This window comes from Phyllostomus hastatus, unplaced genomic scaffold (genome assembly GCF_019186645.2).
Source record: "Phyllostomus hastatus isolate PE091 unplaced genomic scaffold, TTU_PhHast_1.1 phas_contig_86, whole genome shotgun sequence".
NCBI lineage: Eukaryota > Metazoa > Chordata > Mammalia > Chiroptera > Phyllostomidae > Phyllostomus > Phyllostomus hastatus.
In genome coordinates this window covers 61,378,859-61,385,437 of record NW_025333977.1, presented here as the reverse complement: position 1 = coordinate 61,385,437, position 6,579 = coordinate 61,378,859, and the positions used below count along the sequence as shown (strand labels likewise).

The following is a 6,579-nucleotide window of genomic DNA, read 5'->3' as shown; positions in this document are numbered from 1 at the left end:
TATGTATATAAAGCCATACATATAAATATATACATATATAACCAAATACAATATATGATAATTGTTTGTAACCTGACATTTTATCAAAAACAATTTTTATATCATTTTTTGCTTCAAGATTATTTTATTGGGTATGAATATATAATTTTATTCTTAAACTTCAGGTAACCAACTCTTATTATTAGACGTTCCCTATTAGAATTAATAAATAGGTCCAAATATTTCAACTTATTCATTATTAATTTTATTAGACATGCCTAATAGTCAAGTTGAATAACAGATCATTTTAAAGATTTGATACTTACCTTCATATTGCCATCCAGAGTGTCAATAAAAGCTCTGAGAAGCAATTTCCAAGTAGGTGTTCAAAACTTTACTATTTTATGACCCTTGACTATATATTTCCACTCCTAAATTTTGCCCAAAGGAAACAATTCAAAATTTACACAGTGCTTTAACCATGGACTTCATTTTACTGTCATTTATTATTTGAAAAATAGGAAATTATATAAATACCTAAAAATGCCATAATGCTAAAGCCCACTATAGCAAGGAGAATATTCTTTATGAGATGTTATATAGTTATTGTATTATAGTAACATATAATTTATAATATAATATATTATTTAGTAAAAAATACTTCTATGAACCTTTAAAAAATAAAGTAAAAAACACTTTTATGAACCTTTAAAAAAATATAGCACACTATAAATCCCACCCAAATACTCTGGTCATTACTAAGTGGTGGAGACAAAGGCCACCTTTAATTTTTTTGTCTATAAGTTTTGTTAATAATTATGTATTGATAAATCAAAGGAAATATATCATTAATTTTATTTTAAATAATTAACTATGAAAATCTCCTTTTCCCAAAATAAAATCATTCTACACCAAAATTATTTGCTTAAGGTGGTTTTAGCAAAATAGAAATCTAAAAATTGATGTTTGTAATTGATAACCATTGACTGTGTTCTCCTGAAAATGTCTCCTGGATTTATTTAAGATAACTCACAGATAAATAAATCCCAAATTTTTTAAAAAATTTATTTCTGTTAATGAACATTATACAGGTGCAAGAGACTATAGATATTAGGAAAGGGTAAATAGTCTTATTTGGTGCAGAATAGGCTAGGAAACTACTTACAATTTGCAACAGTAGTTCCTAAACTGCAACCCAAAAAACTTCAAGAGAGATGAGAGTTTCTTGTAAAGATTCATGAATCCGCAGTTGTGCAAAGGATCTATAGATAAAATATGTATTTCCTGTACTATGCAATCAATGAAAGTGTAAGTTCATTGAAGGGACCAGTGTCAACATGATGGTAACATAAATAAGTGAATGAATAAAAGTTATGTGACAAATAAGCATTAAAATTTTACTTAACATTGTATATTCATGATATATTTTTTCAGTTAATGAATGGTAGAATTATAGCTATTTTTACTAATATTTACATTTATATTTACAATGCAGTTTTACAGTAAAAACTATCGGTCTTAAACTATAATATCCATAGGATCATGTGCAGTGTTAACAATAAAGATTTCAGTGCCTAATCCCAAAGATTGTGATATGAAATTTGTGGGGGAATTGCATTCATAGTAAGCATTCTAGAACAGGGGTCCCCAACCTCCGGTCCTGTTAGGCACCAGGCCACACAGTAGGTGGTGAGTTTGAATGTAATATGCTTGAATAATCCTGAAGCCATCCTCCTTCCCTGAGTTCATGGAAAAATTGTCTTCCACGACACTAGTCCCTTGTGCCAAAAATGTTGGGGACTGCTGTTCTAGAGGATTCTGATGTATGTGATCTTTAGACCTTGCTTTTGGAAACAATGCTAAATGCTGGGAAAAACTAAACACTTAAGAAATGGGTTTTTGTCTAAAGAGGGGACAGTACTTTTTTAGCCCAACAATAGGATTTCCAGCCTATTGGTAAGATGATGCTTAAAGCAGGAAGTTGTCGCCTGCAAATCTTGCTGCAGCCATTGCAGCAACCATGATGCCCAAACGAAAGAAGAAGAATCAGCAGCAGCATCAGCATCTGCCACTGGACCCACATGTGCCAAAGTTGGAAGAGACCAGAGATGAAGATGATGGGAGTCCTATGGGACCACCTTGCCTTCTGGGCCCTCCCCCCGTGGCTGATGGAAAGCCTGGTGATCCCAAGTCAACTCTAAACTGGAATCCACACACATGTCCACCATCAGTAGAATGAGTAAGTTGTGTGCGCATGCAATGGGATACTACACTGCAATGAAAACAAGTGAACTGCTGCTACAGGCAACCTGGATGAATCTCACAAATGTGATGTTGACCAAAAGGATCTGGACACAAAAGAATGCAGACTCTCTTCACAGAGGTCCCTTGGGATCAAGGGGACTCATGATTCTGCCACTGCTGACTCTCCCATCTTCCTGGGGCAGAGGCCCAGTTTGGAGCAGCTTAGGCCTTAGGTCTGGCCCATGTGGTTGTGGTTGGTGGGGAGTGTCAATGCTGAGCCTCCTGTTCCTGGACCAGGCCATAGTAGTCCCTCCAGGGGAAGCTTTCACAAACAACAGAGATGTCCCAGAAGGCTCAAAAGCTGGTCACATGTCAAGAATACCTGCCCACCCAAGGTTGAGCCCCAGGTTATGGAAGACAAAGCTGACCATCTTGTTTGCTGTCACTTTGCCAAAAAGGGCCATTGTCAATATGGGGACCTCTGTGATTTCTATCACCCACACATAAATGAACCTCCTCTGTGAGACTGCTTTCCCATCCAAGCTGGAAGGAGCCCTCTGTGACTTAGTGGCCACATATTTCCCTGTAGCCCTGTGACAGCTGCTGTGGTACTGTTCCACCAAATACCCCCAGTCAGTGATGCCTACCACTGTCCACCACCTCTTCCATTTGGGTCCAGCGTTGTGTTTTTTCTTAAAGGTTTTATTTATTTATTTTTAGAGAGAGGGGAAGGGAAGGAGAAAGAGAGGGAGCGAAACAAACATCAATGTGTGGTTGCCTCTCACATGCCCCCTACTGGGGCCCTGGCCCCCTACCCAGACATGTGCCCTGACTTGGAATCGAACTGGCAACCCTTTGGTTTACAGGCTGGAATTCAATCCCCTGAGCTGCACCAGCCAGGGCAAGAGTTGTGTTTCATCACTGGTGCACAGTGTGCACTATTCTGATCAGCCTCTAGAGACTCACCTTCAGTATCCCATCTTTGCTCCCTTCAACTGCCTCCTGGGTCCTCTTTTCCCTTGCCAACTGACTGCTGAGCAGGAAATTTATTTGGTGCTGTTTTTTGTGCATCTGTCCATCCAGCCCCAGTATTGCCCTCCGTTCCTGAACCCTGGAGCAGTTTCCTACCATTACCTTCTTCTAGCTGCTTGTTTTAAGTCCTTTTTTTTATGTGGTACCCCCTACCCTTAATGTTGGCAGCTGCTCTGTGAAACACCCCAGGTTGTCTGACCTGGATATAAGTTTGGATGACTGGTTCAGAGTCAGTCCCTGAAAGGCCATTCTCCCTGCTTTTGCATTTTGTAGTTTCGCCATCAGTAGCATGGCCCCCACAGCTGTGGTCTGTGATCACTGCGATTTGTGGAATGTGCATTCCCTCACAGCCTTTCTCAGTGTCCGTGGCATTTCTGTGGCTTCCCAATACTAGAGTATTTCTGCTGAAATGAGTGAGCCTCTTGATGCCCACATCCCAACAGGGGAGAACTGGGAATTTTTTTCTACAAGATTGCCTCCCCAGCCTCATGAGATTTCCTCTAAAGCATCTGGTGGGCTTCCCCATCTCCTCTATGGCCCAGTTTAGTTAAGACTGTGACATTGTGAGGCCACCAGGACTTTTGTTTTGAATTCTCTGCATCTCTGCCTGGCCTATCTTTGGGTGGAACCTGGACAGTATTGTCGTCCTCATCCAACCTCTGTCCTCTACATCCCTGGCACTCGTTGTTTTCTGTGAAAAAGATAGTGAATGGGCTCAGTTTCGAACTGGCCCTGAGGAAACAGGTCAGGAGTAGTTTGGGTGAAAGGGAGGAATGAGAGTTGTTGAAGAACTGAAAGTGATTTTTTTTCTTTTTAACATATTTTATATTAGTAATAAATGCAGTAGAAATAAAAAAGGAAGTTGTCACTAAAATTATAAGAAGTCTAATTTAATTTAGCAATAAGAACTAGTGTCTAGAGGACTAATATTATTTACAAAAATAAGCTCTGTGTGTATGCACATGCATACGTAAGTGATTACCCCTGGGGTTCTTGAAAATAAATTATTACAATTGTTCTGGTTTCTCTTGCTGTATTGCCAACAGAAGAATACAGCCCCCATTTTATATGTACTTTGGGTGTCTCTGTACTTAATTTACAACGAGAAGTAAATAAATATGGAAAGCTGAGTGATTACAGTTTTACAAAATTCTTGAAAGTGTTAAATATATTTCTAAAAACTGCTCAAATAAAATCTTAGACAAATAAAGGATCAGGTTGTAATTAAATGCTTCTGTAGTGAAGCAGAATTGAACCACTACAAACACACTTTTTTTGTAGTTATTGTTTTTGAGGTTTCCATTGTTGTTTATTTTCTGCCCTCATGTCTTCTCTATTTTCCTTTGATACTGGCTTGTAGCTAGCAGGAGACGCTCTCAAACAATGATGTGATTTGCCCTTGACCCTTGCTGTGACTGTAGATTTTGTAATCTAAGTCAATTTCACTCACAGCAGGGGCCAAGGATCAAGTATTTCAGTTCTGAAGAGCAAATTGGTTAAACTCTTCAGTTCCAGGTGTCCAGGGGATATCCATAGACATTTAACTTCCATGAATCCAAACAAAAGGCTTCTGGTCCCAGTGTGACAAATACATACATTATGTACTCAGCTGAAACATAGTGGTGCTTATTATCTGTAGATTCAAATATATTCAGACCTTGGTCATCCAACCACTTTTATTATTTGTAATCTAAGCAATGCTGTACAAAAATATAAACTTTTCATTCTTGCCAAAGCTAAATTATACTATAACATGGAATTTGGGGCACAATATTGTACAAATTTTAAATTTGTCACATTGCAAATAACAATCAGGTAGGCAACTCAATTATAAACTACCTCATGTCTAAATGAAACTTAGAGGCAAACTTAATCTAAATTTTTGATGAAAAGAACTCAGGTTTTCCAGGGAAAAAATGTTTCAAATAAGTAGCATAGTTTATGTAGAGCATGGACTAGAAATTCAAATACTTACAGGGGCTCCTAAAGAACATTGTTGTATTAATCAGGTAGTATGTAATGCAACAGGAGATTGTGGGGTCACTGACAAATCAGTTAAAGAGTAATTGTTTTAAAGGGATTTTAATTTAATTAACAAATAACACACACATTACAACACTGTGATTACAAAAAACGTGTATCTGTGGGCTTAATTTGGCCTATACAATAGAATCTTATATAATCTCTCTTTAGAGTTCGATTCAGGAATCACTCCTCTACTCGCTCCCCCCTTCCTGAACACCTTTGTTGACTGCTAAGTCCAGCAACTCAGGGACACTGTGTGCAGCCCTGTAAGTCTTTCCAGCTAAGTGTGTTATTCTGATTAGAAACTGTTTTCAAACACATAATATTAAACTGTAATTATTTAAATTCAGCAAGAAGATGAATGAATACTTCTTGATTCCTGATATGTTAGAAGGTATCTAAGTCATTAATGATTTAAGAAAGTATGTATTTTCTTCCCATTTTAATATGTAGATAATGTGTTGTTCTCTTAAAAAGCCCTAATACTCTGGGTTCAAAAGTCTGTGCATCCCAGCTTGAGAGGCTTCTGCAAAGTGTTGTCCACCATGTTTTTGCAGTGCTTACAAAAACAATAACACAATAATACACTATATCATGAAACTAAATTCTTAGTGAACAAAATGAGATATGAGAGTTTATGTGGAAGTGAGCTTTAGTTGCAGCACATTTATGTGGAATGTTGTCCATTCTGCCAATATGCCAGGAAACTTAATCTGTAGTATCCTAGACTCGACACCTTACTTCATCATTACGTGAGACAAACTTTACCCTTGAAAATTTGGGATACATATTGTATTACCATAAAGTTAAAGTAGACCGTAATAAATAGACTTTTTTTTTCCAGGAAAGTGTTTTGATATTTTATGTGAATTGTAGTTAAAGTTCAAGCCCAGGGAAATGAATCACAGAGTAGCAAAGAAACTTTGTTTGATCTACGTTATATAATTTGTTATACTTATTAAAAAGTACAACCTGTCAGTGTATTGAAACCATGTTCATGTGCTTTAAGGACAAACATTTCAACATAGACCGGGAGTTAGTATCTGCAACTAAAATCTCTGTGAATTTGAAGTGTAAAAAGACTCAGAATTATAAGCAGAAGTATGAATTCTCTGTATCTAAAGACAAAACTCTATTTTATAAGGAGTGAAATGTTTTTCCTCCCCAAAGACCTGAAAATATTTTTGGATATTTACAATATAAAAAGGAATTCTAGACTAGAGACTGCTTTTTGACTTGGTATTTGAAACAGGTTTAATTCAGAGAGATTGTTACACCTCATCCCCTCCACATCTAGTG

The 6,579-nt window shown here is 37.2% G+C and overlaps 1 pseudogene; it reads left to right on the top strand.

The window, feature by feature from the left end:
• The first annotated feature begins 2,002 nt into the window (after positions 1–2,002).
• Positions 2,003–2,747, top strand: LOC123827562 (annotated as a pseudogene).
• The last annotated feature ends 3,832 nt before the right edge of the window (positions 2,748–6,579 follow it).